General features: G+C 46.4%; 2 pseudogenes; both read right to left on the bottom strand.

The window, feature by feature from the left end:
* Positions 1-6,800: 6,800 nt before the first annotated feature.
* Positions 6,801-9,108, bottom strand: LOC138440649 (BRCA1-associated RING domain protein 1 pseudogene; annotated as a pseudogene).
* Positions 9,109-13,010: 3,902 nt separating this feature from the next.
* LOC138441707 (large ribosomal subunit protein uL30 pseudogene) lies at positions 13,011-13,799 on the bottom strand (annotated as a pseudogene).
* Positions 13,800-14,732: the final 933 nt, after the last annotated feature.

The raw sequence follows: 14,732 nt of genomic DNA on the forward strand, positions 1-14,732 counted from the left end.
TCCCAGACTTGAATTCCCCTGGATTGAATCCAGGGCCATAACAGTGAAAGCGCCAAGTCCTAATCACTGGGCCATCAGGGAATAGCCATCCCCAGGATTTTTAAAGTTTCCTTCCAGGAGAGGAAGAGCTGGCCAGCACAGTCTGGGGGCATGTGCCCCAGGGCTATCTGCTGTCCTGCATCAGGCCCTATCATAAGAAGCGCCCATCAAAACTGCTTGTAAGTATTCCTCTGGAGGCAGGGATCCATCTGGGCCAGGGTGTTTGCCCCAGGGATAGCATTTCGTGTCTGATTATCCATTTGCCTTCTAAAAATGTATCTAAATCCAGGGCGACCTGGATCCAGGGAGACCCATGGGGGTCACCCTGGGTCCTTCCTCAGTCCTGCCTAGAGCCCAATCACTGATGCATTCCTGCAAACCTCCCCAAGGTGTCCTTGGTGGTGGGGACAGGCACATGCTAGCCAGAGAGGCTCAGGATGGGCGTCTGGGCCAGGCTGTGGTTCTGCATGGGTCCTGGTATTGGACTCATGGCACCTGGTGGTGCCTCCTGAAAACATATCCATTCAAAGAGGCAACAACCTGGGCTTCCCTGGTGGGTCAGTGATGAAGAATCTGCCTGCCAATGCAGGAGACATGGGTTTGATCCCTGGTTTAGGAAGATCCCACATGCTGAGGAGCAGTCCCAACTACTGAGCCTGCGTGCTGCAACTACTGAGCCCGCGTGCCGGTGCTCCACAGCAAGAGAAGCCTGCGCACTGCAGCTGGAGAGCAGCCCCTGCTTGCCACAACTAGAGAAAAGCCTGCAAGGCAATGAAGACCCAGCAGAGCCCAAGAAATGAATAAAAATTAAAAAAGAAAATAGAGGCAATGGCCTGCGCTGAACATTCTAGCCCATGGTCATGGGCTCATGGGCTTTGGTCTCGGTCATTGAGACCACTTCCTGAAAAGTTTATGTGACCTTTCGTGGAGGCGAAGGCCTGGACCAGACGGAGGCCCAAGGGCACAGCAACCCAGCTGCTGTCCAGTGTGGGTCCCTGTTGGCAGAAACCTACCCCTGCAACATTTCTAAGTCCTGATCTAGTGTGAACAGGCTCCAGGCTAGTCAGGGAGTTCTGGGTGGGGGCCTTGGCATACCAGTGGTTGTGTGTGGGACCCGATCTTAGGAGGTGCCCAGCCAAAATGTGTCTAGTCCTCTCTGGTGGTGTAGACTGGACTGGATGACCCATGTGTTCTGTGGAGTGGGACCACTGCGCCCTGGTCATTGCATCCTTCCCTCCTGAGCAAGGGCATAGACCCAGAGAGGCTGGGTGAGGGTGCACCAGCCCGTGGTGGTTCTGTGTGGGTGCCAACCTTCAAGATTGCCTTTTGAAAAGATCTCTAAGTCTTCCTCACTAGACTGGGGCCAACCCAGGCTGTATAGGAATGCCCATGGCCTGTCTGGGGCCTGGACCAACCAGGGAGGGTGCCGGACCCACTTGAGGCCTGGTCACTGGAGTGTGTGCATGCTCAGTCGTGTCTGACTCTTTTGTGACCCCGTGGACTGTAGCCCACCAGGCTCTTCTGTCCATGGGACTTACCAGGCAAGAATACTGGAGTGGATTGCCATTTCCTTCTCCTTTCAATTCTAGGTCCTCCTCTTGGCGCCAGGATCTTCCCGACCCAGGGACTGAACCTGGGTCTCCTGCATTGGAGGCAGACGCTTTACCGCTTGAGCCACCGGGGAAGTCCTGAATGAAGGCTACTGGCTTCGGCTTTGAGGGCTCCCACTATCACTTGCAGATACCTGTGTGGCCCAGTTGCTGGAGGCACTCTCCACAGCCCCCCTCCATTTTTCTAAATCATCCTCTGGAGGAGACAGCTGATCCTAGCCATCAGGGAGGCCCCAGGAGGACATTCTGGGCCTAGCCAAGGTCACTGATGGGCCATGTTCACCACATGTGTTTCCAATTCCTCCTCTGGAGAGAGGCAGGGACCAGGAGGGCTAGGGACCACCTTGGTGGGTGTCCAGGGTTTGGGGGAACTCCTGTGTGGGGTTGGGTCACCAGGGGTGCCCCCCTAAATATTTTTAAGCCCTCCTGAGAAGGGGAGACAGAACTGAGGTGGTCTGGGAGGCCCTGGAGAAAGCTGAGTCACAGGTTTGTCATAGCTTTCCTTCCAAGGGGCAAGCGTCTTTGAACTTCATGGCTGCAGTCACTGTCTGCAGTGATTTTGGAGCCCAGGAAAATAAAATCTGTCACTGGTTTCATGTTTTTCCTTTCTATTTGCCCGTGGGGCGAGAGACCACATGCCATGGTCTTAGATTTTTTTAGTACGGGGATGCCTCCTCAAAAATGACTAAACCCCCCTTTGGTGGTGATCAGTCTCGGCCGTCTAAGGAGTTCCATGGATGGTGTCCCAGTCCCACCAGGTCATCCTCGGGCTGCTGAGCTGAGGTACCCTGTTCCAGTGAGACCCAGGAGAGGTGATATCTAGGGTGCAGGTCTGTCCAGGTTGCGCTGGTTGTCGGGCGCCACCTGGCGGCCATTTTTATATCGTCCCAGGAGCTTGGCTGAAGTGGGATGAATGCCTAGCCCAAGGGCGAGTTCCATGAGGCCGCCCGCGCAGTTATACGAACCGTCTCTAACTCCGAACAAGGGCTCCTCTGAGTCTGTCACTGCAGTATAAAGGAGAGGGGCACCTGGGAACTGCATGGGCAAGGTGACTGGCGCACGGTTGTCCCCATCACCAGGGAGGACCGACTTGAGGCGTTTCAGGTGACCAGGATTTGGGAGCCCTGGGCTTGGCCGCATTCCCACCCTGGTGCTGGATTGTTGGGAGCGCCTGCTGAGAATTTTCTAGGTCCTCCTCTTGGCGCCAGGATCGCGCAGGGCACTGTTGCTGGATGTGCGTCCAGAAAATTTTCCCTCTTGAGGAGGGACCTGGGAGGCGGAGATAGGGCACCCAGTGTCCAACTGGAGTCGACCCCATGGACTGCAGCGGCCAGGCTCCTCTGTTCATGGGATTTTCCAGGCAAGAGTACTGGAGTGGAGTGCCTATTCTTGGACACTCCCCCCAAACCTTTGCAAGCCTCCTTCCAGTGGCAGAGACCATTCCAGGTCAACCAGGAGATGCTTGATCATCTGAAGTAGCAGTTGAAATCATTTCCAATTCGTCCTGGGGTGAGGGTGTAGCCCTGGCCCCCAGAAGGTCAAGGAGGTTCCAATAATTTTCCCTGGGGACTTCATTTCCATGTAAGCTTTCCAAAAACTTTCTTTTTAAAATAATTAATTTATTTGGCTACACCAGGGTCTTAGTTGTGGGAGGCAGATCTTTTTTAGTTGTGGCACGCAAAATGTTGTTTTTAAAATTAATTTTTATTACAGTAGCATGCGGAATGTTTCGTTGAGCCATGCAAACCCTTAGTTGTGGTATATGGGATCTAGTTCCCTGACCAGGGATTGAACGCAGCCTCCAGCATTGGGAGTGTGGAGTCTTAGCCACTGAACCACCAGGGAGGTGATAGCATATGGTGAACAATATCAGATTCATGATCTCTGAAGAAGATTTAGCTTTGGGACTAGGGACCAGGCTTGATCAATCAAGAGCTTTTGTGTAGCAGAGTTTTATTAAAGTATAAAAAGGGGCAGAGAAAGCTTCTGACATAGACATCAGAAGGGGGATGGAAGGCTTCTGATACAGACATCAGAAGGGGGAAGGAGAGTGCCCCACTAGCTAGCTAGTCTTATCAAGGCCTTATATATTTTTACCAGACCCACTCCCACAATAGACATCTTAAATTAACAAGATTAGAGCTAACAATAGAAAGGTCTTACCAGACCCACTCCCACAACAAGATAATCTTATTATTTTAAGATAACAAGATTAGTCAGAAGGGTCTTGTTAAGGAGATACATGTCCTCAGCAAGATACATCATTATATTGACTAAGACAAAACAATGTAGAAAAAGTTTGCCCTTTTCTCCTCCTTGAGAGCCCTGGACCCCATTCTCCTCCTTGGGGACCCCAGACTAATCAACCTACCTAAGAATTGACTCTTTCAGAAGTTCCACCAAAGTTTCTAAGTCTCCCTCAGAAGGCTGAGTCTTCAGGGGGCTGCAACAGAGGAATGGGGCGGGGCTGGGGGTGGGGTGGTTCCTGGCAGGCAACTGTCCTCAGTGAGACCCAAACATCTTGAAAATGTTTTCTGAGGGCAGGAAGGCCCTGGGTCAGCTTCCTACACCAGAACTACAGTCACATGTGTGTCCTGTTTGTTGAATCCGCCACCTGAAACATTTTCAAAGTTTCTCTGTAGTAACTAGTCATCGAGCTGTAGAGGCCCTCCAGCTGCTGTAGCAGAGTGCCCGGGTCCTGTCCACAGCTCAGGTCAGGCCTGGTAGTTAGGGGACATTCCTCCAAACATTTCTAAGTTCCCCTCCCCAGGCTGTGATCAGCTCTGACTGGCCCTGGAGGCCGGAGAGACCATCCTTGTCCTGGCTATGAGCTCATGTAGTTCCAGTTGTCATATTTGTCCCTTGAAAATGTTTCCAATTCCCCTCAAGAAGGGGTCACCATGGGACTTCTCTGGCAGTCCAGTGGTTAAGAGTCTGCACTTGCCCTCCAAGGAGCGTGAGTTCTTTCCCTGGTTGGGGAACTAAGATCTCAGATGTCCTATCAGTTCAGTTCAGTTCAGTCACTCAGTCATGTCCGACTTTTTGCGACCCCATGAATCGCAGCACGCCAGGCCTCCCTGTCCATCACCAACTCCTGGAGTTCACTCAGACTCACGTCCATTGAGTCAGTGATGCCCTCTAGCCATCTCATCCTCTGTTGTCCCCTTCTCCTCCTGCCCTTAATCCCTCCCAGCATCAGAGTCTTTTCCAATGAGTCAACACTTTGCATGAGGTGGCCAAAGTACTGGAGTTTCAGCTTTAGCATCATTCCTTCCAAAGAAATCCCAGGGCTGATCTCCTTCAGAATGGACTGGTTGGATCTCCTTGCAGTCCAAGGGACTCTCAAGAGTCTTCTCCAACACCACAGTTCAAAAGCATCAATTCTTCAGTGCTCAGTTTTCTTCACAGTCCAACTCTCACATCCATACATGACCACAGGAAAAACCATAGCCTTGACTAGACGGACCTTAGTCGGCAAAGTAATGTCTCTGCTTTTGAATATGCTATCTAGGTTGGTCATAACTTTTCTTCCAAGGAGTAAGTGTCTTTTAATTTCATGGCTGCAGTCACCATCTGCAGTGATTTTGGAGCTCCCCAAAATAAAGTCTGACACTGTCTCCCCATCTATTTCCCATGAAGTGATGGGACTGGGTGCCATAATCTTTGTTTTCTGAATGTTGAGCTTAAAGCCAACTTTTTCACTCTCCTCTTTCACTTTCATCAAGAGGCTTTTTAGTTCCTCTTCACTTTCTGCCATAAGGGTGTGGTGTGGCCAAAAAAAGAAAAAGCAAAAAAAACCTGCCTGGTATTATTATAACAACACTTTGTAAGTCCACTTTTTATTTCCTACATGATTTATGAGACTAATACATTAAAAATTAGTGTAGGTTTGACAGGAAACAACAAAATTCTGTAAAGCAATTAAAAAATAAATAAAAACAAATAAAAATAAAAGTTAGTGTAGAAGCCAATGTTATTGTAGCTTTGGTTTGTAACACCTTGTATTTTCTATATAATTTTAAAAACTAATAAATTTTTAAAATTATTAGTTTATATTTTTGGACACAAAGTATATAAAGATATAATTTGGGGACGCAGACAAATGAAAAGAATTAGGGATAGAAATATAAGGAAGAGTTTTTGCATGTTATTAAACTGGTGTAAATTCAAATTAGCGTCATAACATAAAGATTTAAATGTAATCTCCATGGTAACTACAAAAAATAACTATAGAATATACACAAAAGGCAATGAGGGAGGGGCTTAAACATTTCACTACAAACAACAACAAAAAACTAAACACATAGGAAGACAGTAATGCATTAAATGTGGGACAAGACACCTATAAGGTATATAGAAGACAAATAGCAAAATGACAACAGTAAGCCCCATCTTATTCGTCAGCCTTAAAAGAGTAAGGGAATTCTGATATATGCTGCACAGTGGATCAACCTTGAGGATATTATGCTAAGTGAAAGAAGCCAGTAACAAAAGGACAAATACTGTATGATTTCACTTACATGAGGTACTTAGAATAGTCAGAATCATACAGATAAAAGGTAGCATGGGTATTGCCAAAGGCGGAGGAAGCGGGAAATGGAGAGTTACTGGTTATAATGGATATAGAATTTCAGGTTTGCAAGATGAACAGTTCTGTACATAGATAGGTGGTGATGGTTTTACAACAATGTAAATGGACTTAAAAGCACTGAAATGTTACTTAACCACAATAAAAAAGTTATTTTAAAGAATCAGTTATTGACACATGCTACAGCATGACTGCCCCTTAAGATCTGATGCTAAGTGATTTGTTGATCACAAAGACCACATTATATAATTCCATTCACATAAAAATCCAGAATAGGGAAATCTTTAGAAACAGAAAGTGTATTAGCAATTGCCTGGGGCTGGGACTTCGAGGAGGAAGGTGGGAAGTTAGGAAAGGGAAAGGGAAAGGGAAGCCGCTCAGTCATGTCCGACTCCTCGCGACCCTGTGGACTGCAGCCTACCAGGCTCCTCCATCCATGGGATTTTCCAGGCAAGAGTACTGGAGTGGGGTGCCATTGCCTTCTCCGATGAATGAGTCTACCTATTTGTAAAAATGTGACTGATGAGAACAGTGCAATCACTAGGTTATCAGACTGTGCGAGTTCAGTTGTCAAGAGGGAGCAACTCGAAGGACATCACACAATCTGTAAACCAGCTGGAAGGAGCCATCCAGACTTCGCCCTGCCGAACCCCTTCTGGGCGATGATTAGACAAGTCCTCATAGATGATACACTGTGTGCAGAAGCGCTGATCAGAATCAGGTTTGGCATGGTACACAACTGTATTGATGGTTTGAGTCACGTCACTGTCTGGCTTGGGCTTTCTAATGAGGATCTGGCCCCCACTGGCAGTGACAAGCTTAATAAGGTTGTCCTTTGGATGGTGTTTGAAGGTTCTCCAAATAGAAGTAACATCCATCAAACAGCTTTGGCAACAGCTGTTCTCTGTTGAGCCTGCTTTTCTGTGGTCCTTCAGGAATTTCATACTTGTCTTCCTGTTCACATTCTTTGCTTTGTAGACATGCTTTCACCCATTCAAATTTTAGGATCCAGCATCCACTGAGAATTCCAAGCATACATTTCAGGGTGCTTTGAACTGTATCACCAGGAACAATGACATGAGTTACTGTACTGTCAAACTCAGCACATTTTTTAGCCTTAAAAATCGTGATAGCTAAAGAGAAGAGGATTTTCTTAAAGGTGATGACACTGTTCTAAAATTGACAGTGGTGATGATTACATGTATCTGTGAATATGCTAAACCACTGAATTGTAAACTTTAAAGGAGTCTATTGTGTTATATATATATATATATATTTATATATATATATATTTATATATATGTATGTAATGATGCTTCCCTGGTGGCTCAGAGGATAAAGCGTCTGCCTGCAATGCAGGAGACCTGGGTTCGATCCCTGGGTTGGGAAGATCCCCTGGAGAAGGAAATGGCAACCCACTCCAGTATTCTTGCCTGGAGAATCCCGTGGACAGAGAGCCTAGCGGGCTACAGTCCACGGGGTCGCAAAGAGTCGGACACAACTGAGCGACTTCACACACATATATATAATATCTCAATAAAGTTCTTTTTTAAAAAATTAACAATATTTATTTGGCTGCTCCAGGTCTTAGTTACGGCATATAGGATCTAGTTCCCTGACCAGAGATAGAACCTGGGCCCCCTGGATTGGAAGCTCAGAATCTTAGCCACTGGAACACCACGGAAGTCCCTCAATAAAGCTGTTTAAACAAATAAATGCATTAGTTTTAATCCAATCTTTTAAACATATTGAGAGTTTTCAGGTATATCCCACATTTACATAACCTTGACTTTATATCAATAAAAATAAGAAATTCAATTGCCCTAGGGATATGATAGCTACTTGCATTTCAAAGTTCTCTAGGGAAACACTAAAACACGGAGGTAAACTTCCTTCCAGTGTAAAATGTGAGAACTTTATTGAACAAATCTCAGTTTGTGGTTGGTCTTAGAAGAGTGCCTATGCTCAGGTTAGGCCTTTGTTCAGACTTTCCACCAGGGCCAATTTCATTAAAGGCCATGGTTATCTTCATCTAAAGTAACAAATATGTGGGAGTAGGGAAGGAATGGGTGGAAGCCTCAGCGCTGTCAGCAGTCAAAGATGCAAATGGAGCCAGACTATACTACATTTGGTCATTTAAAGAATATTTTATTTGGCGGTGCCTGGTCTTAGTTGTTGCACAGGTTCTTCGACCTTCCTTCTGGCACGCGGTATATTTAGTTGCCGCATGCAAAGTCTTCACAAGGGTCACAGTTCCACGTGTGGTCTCAAAGCATTATCCCAAGACCCTGACTCTTGCAGGACATCACGCTGTCCTGTTCTAACCTGACTTGGATTGGGTGTTCCTCCTTCTGAACAAGGGTGTTCCTCCTTCTGAAAACTGACGCTGAAACTTCCTGGTGCACACCCGTTTCTTGCTTTCAGAAGAAGCTGCAGTGACCGATCAGGCGGTGAGGTTCAGTTCAGTTCAGTCAGTCGCTCAGTCGTGTCCGACTCTGGGACCCCATGAATCGCAGCACGGCCAGGCCTCCCTGTCCATTACCAACTCCCGGAGTTCACTCAGACTCACGTCCATCGAGTCGGTGATGCCATCCAGCCATCTCATCCTCTGTCGTCCCCTTCTCCTCCTGCCCTTAATCCCTCCCAGCATCAGAGTCTTTTCCAATGAGTCAACTCTTCGCATGAGGTGGCCACAGTACTGGAGTTTCAGCTTACCTACTTACAAACAGCATTGGCGGGAACACACGGGCCCACAGATGCTCCGGCGCGAAGGGGCGGAGCCTTAAGAAATGTCCAATTAGGGGCGCCTCTGGGGAAGGCGGGTGGGAGGACGCTCCGTAACGTAAGCGGTGTGGCCGCCCCTCACGCCATGCTCCGGGGGGCCTGGCGTCGCCTTCGACCGCGAGGGCCCCCGGTGGCTCTGTCGCTACGTTTGTCGCGCTGTGACCTACACCAGTCGTGGGACCGGACGTGGGGGCCCTAGTGACGACTCTAGAGGGACGCCGGAAGCCGCAAAATGGTGAATACGCGAGACAAGAGCTGGACGTAACTGGCCATGGCTGGACCCGGCCCTTCCCGCTGTCAGTTCGAGCTTGCGGAGCCGAGTCGGCGGGGGCGCCGCCCGGACCTCAGTCCTGTCTGGTTCACAGCGTGGTGCTTGGGCTGGCAGCTGGTACCCCGAGCGTCTGGCCCAGTCACGGCACCCGGCAGCATTGCCTCCAGGACTGGAGCCTCTCTGTGCCCGCAGCCTGCCTGTTGTCTGCCCCATATCATGCGGTGACCACGGGGAAGGTCAACAAAGGACAGTCTGGACTCAGTCACCGAGGGTTCGTGCGTGGGAGGCGCTGTGGTCTCCGGGGCGGTGGGGAGGGGGTTGGTGTCCACAGTCCTGTTTTCTCCTGCGTTTTCCAAATGTTTGGGAAGCAGGGCTCAAATTCATGCCCCTACCCCCCCACCCCTCGGGCGCCCGGGTCTAGCTCTTCCCAGGGCTGGAAATAAATGCCTGAATGTCCTTAAGGTCTTTGTCTCCCAGGTGCTCACTGTGAAGATAGTTACTAGTTTTCCATTTTCTTTTAATTGCTTTAATGAGCTCTTGACAGTAATGTATCACCTTTAAGTAATGCTGGTTCATACATGCCTTCATCTAAGCACGTGGATTGCCCAGTGATTATTTCAAAAGGAGACAATTGATGTTTTACCCAAAAGAGTGGACCTAAGTTTGAGAGGAACCAAAGGGAGAGCTTTTGGCCATGAAAGTCTGTGAGAGTTTTGACAATTGAGTTTTTTCTTTTGATGGTATTGTTAGTTCTTTCCACCAGTCCTGAAGTTTGGGGAATATAAGTACTCTGAACATGCTGGATCATTGGCCAAATATTAGAAATGGATTTAATTATTTGTTAGGTGAAGTGAGTTCTTCAGTCACTATGCAACTCAGAAGGGATCCCTCAAACAGGAAATATTTTTTCCAGTAGCAGTTTCTGTGTGTGTGCGCTCAGTTGCTCAGTTGTGTCCAGCTCTTTGTGACCCTGTGGACTGTAGTCTGCCAGGCTCCTCTGTCCTTGGGATTGTCAAGGCAAGAATACTGGAGTGGGTTGCTCAGGGATAGAACTCGCAGCTTCTGCATTGTAGATGGATTCTTTACTGCTGAGCCAGCAGGGAAGCCCCTGATAGCAGTTCATCGTCTGTTTAATCTTTTGCTCTTGTTCAGGGAAGAGCTTCAATCACTGTGAAGACACAGATCATTACCAAAATATATTTGTGTCCTTAAGATGGTGGCATTTGGACAAAGTCCAATTGCTGTAACTCAAGAGGTCTTTAGCAAGGGGAAGGTGACCTTGTGACTCATGGAGTGGTTTTCTGAGATTATACTTAGGGCAACTAGTGCATTGAGTATGTGTCCTGCGGGCTACCATAGGGACGGGCTTCCACATACACTGTTTCCCCCATAAAATTATTATTTTTTTGTGTGAGGGAAATAAAGTTTATTAGAGTGGGAGATGCTGTTAGAACAGCGGGCCAGCTCAAGGGAGAACCAACCTGTGATAGTTTCCCCCATGAAATTATTTATTCAGGAGCCAAATGGGCCAGGGAAGATACATGCGAGAGTAAGAGTAACTGAGCCCCTATAGGCGCTACAAGTCTCTTACTTGGTCTAAGCCATACTTGTGAGGTGGGATCAAAGAATCAACCTTTCTTTTTCTATATTTAGTTTTCATCTCTGGTACTAAGTTTTTTTTTTATTTAAAATTTTCTAATTTTTGTTTGTTTTTATGTTTTGGCTGCACTGGGTCTTCATTGCTGCCTTCGGAGTTTCTCTAGTTGCTCTAGCAGAGGCTACTGTCTAATTGCAGTGCACAGGCTTCTCATTGTGATGGCTCCTCTTGTGGAGCACGGGCTCGTGGTGTGTGGGCTCAGGAGTTACGTGCACAGGCTTAGTTGCCCCACAGCGTGTGGGATCTCCGGGATCAGGGATCAGACCCATGTCCCCAGCATTGGCAGGTGGATTCTTTACCACTGGGCCACCAGGGAAGTCCCTGGTACTGAGTTGTGAGCCTGTAGAAGTTTCTTAACAGTTACACTGGGAGTTAGGTTTGAGCAGCAGACATTCTTGCAGCTAGACAGAAATAGAACTTAAAGCACCTCCTTTAGCAGCTGTGTCAGTGAATTCCCTTTAGCCTCTATTGAATCAAATTTGAAATGTCCAGGTATTTTAATAATTTCTAGTTTAGGTAATTGTATACAGTCTAATAAAATTCTGACACTAGCTTCTCATTCTTTATGGGTTGGCCTGAGGAAGTAAGAAGTACCCTTCTCTTTCAGAGGATTCCAAAATCAAGAGCTACTCCTAAAGCAGAGTAGCTGTCAATGTAAATACTTGCTACTTAATCCTTAGCTAGCTGGCAAGCTCTGTTATAGAGCAATTAATGCAGCCTGTTGTGCCAACTTTGAGCTGGTAAATAAGAGCTTTCAATTATGTCCACCATGGATATTATTGCATATCAGCTAGATAATGTCCCTGTACATCCTTTAAGTAAAATCCATCTGTTAAAGAAAATTAAGTTAGCAGTATCAATAGGGATTTCTTGTTAAGTCATCTTGTAAGAAGGTAATGAGTTAGCATAATACAGTCATGGTCATTAACATCCTGGGTTGCTGGAAGTAAAGTTGCATGGTCAAGATTACAACATCGAGCCACAATAATATTAGGTAAAGAAAGCAACCATACCTCGTGAGAGGAAGTTGACTCAGAATAATGCCAAGTGTGATGAGAATTCAAGAGGTTCAGCTGAGTGGAGACAGTCAAAAGAGATGCCATCCTAAGTTCTTCACTAGCTTTGCACAAGCAGTCACTGAAATGACTCCCCCCTAAAGAGTGGGAGGCCTTTTACTACTGAAGCTAGCTGCTGACTATAATATCCTGTGGGTTGATGCTAGTCACCGTGGTCAGAGTTAACATCCCTAGAGTGTTTCCCTTATCTTCATGCCCAGAAAAGATAAAAATGGTAACTTATAGTTCAGTTCAGTTCAGTCACTCAGTTGTGTCTCTTTGCGACCGCATGAATCACAGCATGCCAGGCCTCCCTGTCCATCACCAACTCCTGGAGTTCACTCAAACTCAAGTCCATCGAGTCGGTGATGCCATCCAGCCATCCCATCCTCTGTCATCCCCTTCTCCTCCCACCTTCAATTTTTCCCAGCATCAGGGTCTTTTCAAATGAGTCAGTTCTTTGCATCAGGTGGCCAAAGTATTGGAGTTTCAGCTTCAACATCAGTCCTTCCAATGAATATTCAGGACTGATCTCCTTCAGAATGGACTGGTTGGATCTCCTTGCAGTCCAAGGGACTCTCAAGAATCTTCTCCAACACCACAGTTCAAAAGCATCAATTCTTCAGCGCTCAGCTTTCTTCACAGTCCAACTCTCACATCCATACATGACTACAGGAAAAACCATAGCCTTGACTAGATGGACCCTTGTTGGCAAAGTAATGTCTCTGCTTCTTAATATGCTGTCTAGGTTGGTCATAACTTTCCTTCCAAGGACAAAGCATCTTTTAATTTCATGGTCGCAGTCACCATCTGCAGTGATTTTGCAGCTCCCCAAAATAAAGTCTCACTGTTTCCATTGTTTCCCCATCTATTTGCCATGAAGTGGTGGGACCGGATGCCATGATCTTAGTTTTCTGAATGTTGAGCTTTAAGCCAACTTTTTTACTGTCCTCTTTCACTTTCATCAAGAGGCTCTTTTTTTTTTTTTTCAATTTGTTTCAATTGTTTATTAACCAGATTACAAAAATAATCCTGGTAGATACCTTAGTTCATCCTTCTAATAAGCCTGTTGATCTGGTCTTCCCTGTTGCCAGCATCTCCACCTTCTACAAAATGGGTGGTCTTTTTCTTCATTCCACCTCGTGGAGAAGACAATTTAAAGGGCCACAGGAAGTTGTTTGCTTCTTTGAAACGTTTTTCAACAGTATAGATCTCATGAATCAGATCCTCCATGCAGATGATTCCATATTTCCCAAGAGATCGAGCAATTAATGCATTGTCTGTCAGGGCAATTCACTTTTTGTTGATTTTGCCATAACCAAGCTTGTAGATCAATTCATTTACAGACTTTAGATTTGGGTACCCCCATGCAATGTATGGCTCCACAATTCTCAGCATATTAATTGATGCCTTGTTGAGCTTCACAAAGGTGCCGTTGAAGATCTGCCGGAGGCAAGGGAGCTGCAGCACCTTTTGAACCTTTGGGCTCACACCGTTGATATCTCTGATCCTGATGACAAACGCCAATTTGGGTTCCGCAGGTACATAGAAGTTGCCAGCTTTTCGTGCCATCCTAGCCATTTGAATTTCAGTTCTGTACATCTGCCTGTATTCCTTGTGGTAATGCTTAGCTTTTTCATAGATAAGATTCCTCCTTGCCTTTCGAAGCATCTTTTGGGCAAACTTCTTTCTCAGTCACTTGATCTTAAGCTCTGTGAAATTCTTCCGCTTTTTCTTAAGGGTTTCTGGCACAGCAGGAACCTTCTTTTTCTTCTCTTCTGCACCCTCCATGGTTCCAGCCAGGAAAGAGCCATCAAGAGGCTCTCTAGTTCTTCAATTTCTGCCATAAGGGTGGTGTCATCTGCATATCTGAGGTTACTGATATTTCTCCAGGCAGTCTTGATTCCAGCTTGTGCTTCTTCCAGCCCAGCGTTTCTCATGATGTACTCTGCATAGAAGTTAAATAAGCAGGGTGACAATATACAGCCTTGGTGTACTCCTTTCCCAATTTGGAACCAGTCTGTTGTTCCATGTCCAGTTCTAACTGTTGCTTCCTGACCTGCATAGAGATTTTTCAAGAGGCAGGTCAGGCGGTCTGGTATTCCTATCTCGTTCAGAATTTTCCACAGTTTATTGTGATCCACAGAGTCAAAGGCTTTGGTATAGTCAATCAAGCAGAAATAGATGTTTTTCTGGAATTCTCTTGCTTTTTTTGATGATCCGGTGGATGTTGGCAGTTTAATCTCTGGTTCCTCTGCCTTTTCTAAATCCAGCTTGAACATCTGGAAGTTCAGGGTTCACATACGATTGAAGCCTGGCTTGGAGAATTTTGAGCATTACTTTACTAGCATGTGAGATGAGTGCAATTGTGTGGTAGTTTGAGCATTCTTTGGCATTGCCTTTCTTTGGGATTGGAGTGAAAGCTGACCTTTTCCAGTCCTATAGCTACTTCTGAGTTTTCCAAATTTGCTGGCATATTGAGTGCAGCCCTATCACAGCATCATCTTTTAGGATTTGAAATAGCTCAATTGGAATTCCATTCCCTCCACTAGCTTTGTTGGTAGTGATGTTTCCTAAGGCCTACTTGGCTTTGCGTTCCAGGATGTCTGGCTCTAGGTGAGTGATCATAGCACTGTGATCATCTGGGTCATGAAGATCTTTTTTGTACAGTTCTTCGGTATATTCTTGCCACCTCTTAATATCTTCTGCTTCTGTTAGGTCCATACCT

This window comes from Ovis canadensis, chromosome 5 (assembly GCF_042477335.2).
Source record: "Ovis canadensis isolate MfBH-ARS-UI-01 breed Bighorn chromosome 5, ARS-UI_OviCan_v2, whole genome shotgun sequence".
NCBI classification, from domain to species: Eukaryota; Metazoa; Chordata; class Mammalia; order Artiodactyla; family Bovidae; genus Ovis; species Ovis canadensis.